Source organism: Cygnus olor, chromosome 12, assembly GCF_009769625.2.
Source record: "Cygnus olor isolate bCygOlo1 chromosome 12, bCygOlo1.pri.v2, whole genome shotgun sequence".
NCBI classification, from domain to species: domain Eukaryota; kingdom Metazoa; phylum Chordata; class Aves; order Anseriformes; family Anatidae; genus Cygnus; species Cygnus olor.
Genome location: NC_049180.1, coordinates 3,820,823 through 3,822,133, shown reverse-complemented (window position 1 = coordinate 3,822,133; position 1,311 = coordinate 3,820,823).

Here is a 1,311-nt window from a genome sequence, read left to right as displayed (position 1 = left end):
TGGAAAATGTTCACCATAAATCACTCTCCCTCCTTTACCTTTTGCATTGACTCTGAACTCTTTTGAGCAGACAATTTTCTCTACAGTACTACACTCAGCACGCAGTGCTACTGGACCTACAGATGATTAGCAATGAGTAACCCTGTGTCAGGCTTAGTTTCAGTCCTTTTAATGAGAAGGAAATGTCTATACAGCAGAATGGATGATCAAAATCATCCCCATTTAATAGGGTCACATTTGTTGGTGCTTATCAATGTAAGATCATGCAGTAATAACCACTGTGTTCAAGAATAATTATTTTTAAAATTACATGCTGTACTTTAACTAGCATTGGATATCACTGCTCAGTGTAAAAGCAAACTATTTAAAAATAAATACCAATTATAGATTAATGAAATATAAAAACAATCAAGGAATTAAAAATATTTAAAACATGGCATTTAGTCTTTTGCCAATATAAAGATGAGATTTCATTTTCAATATTTGCTATTTTCCTTTTGATCTTTCATTACTAACTTGAATTCTCTTTTGGTTTTGACTACCTTGTGCTTAATTTCAAGAGAAATTTATCTGCAGAGAAAAGCCTGAGATCTAAGGATGAATGCATTTAGTTATGTTTTCTTCCCACCCAGCCTTACAAGTGGGAACCAAAACCAATTTGTTTGCTTTTCTTTATATTTGTTTGTAAATGACAAAATGCTACGCTGTTGTGTTTTGTATTAATAGTTATGTAACTTGGTCTACTTGTTCTGATATGTTAAAAAAAAAAAAAAAAGTAATTTGTTTCACCAAGAGCTCCCAGGTAGCTCTTGAGCTGTTAGCTGGAGTTTCCATTCTCAGAAGGTACGCATCAGTAATCAAGTCTGTTTACTTCTTTCAGTATGAACTCTGAAGGAGGGCTGATCCTGAGACAGGTCTGTGACTGAAGCCTCTGAATTGTGAAAGGAGCTAATGTAAGGGTCTCTGACAAAAGCCACTGCCTTTTTACAATAGGGGTTAAAAAGCTGAAAATGAATTTCCCAGAGTACGTAACACAGCATCCTTTTGCTGCGCTATATCCTGGGAAGCATCAAGTCACTTTCCTCTCAAGGGGTATTATACATTCCACATAAAGATGCATGTTTAGAGGCATCTTCATTTTGGTTGCCTGTGGACTTTAAAAAGAGATGTAGAGCCAGGGTGAGTGAAGAAATGTCTCTGTGTTGATGAGTCAGGCTGGGGGATGAAGGCCAGCTGGGCGTTATTATAGATTGCTATGAACAGCAGCGGCATGGGCCTCATGGAAAGCGCAGACACCTGGGTCTGGGATGG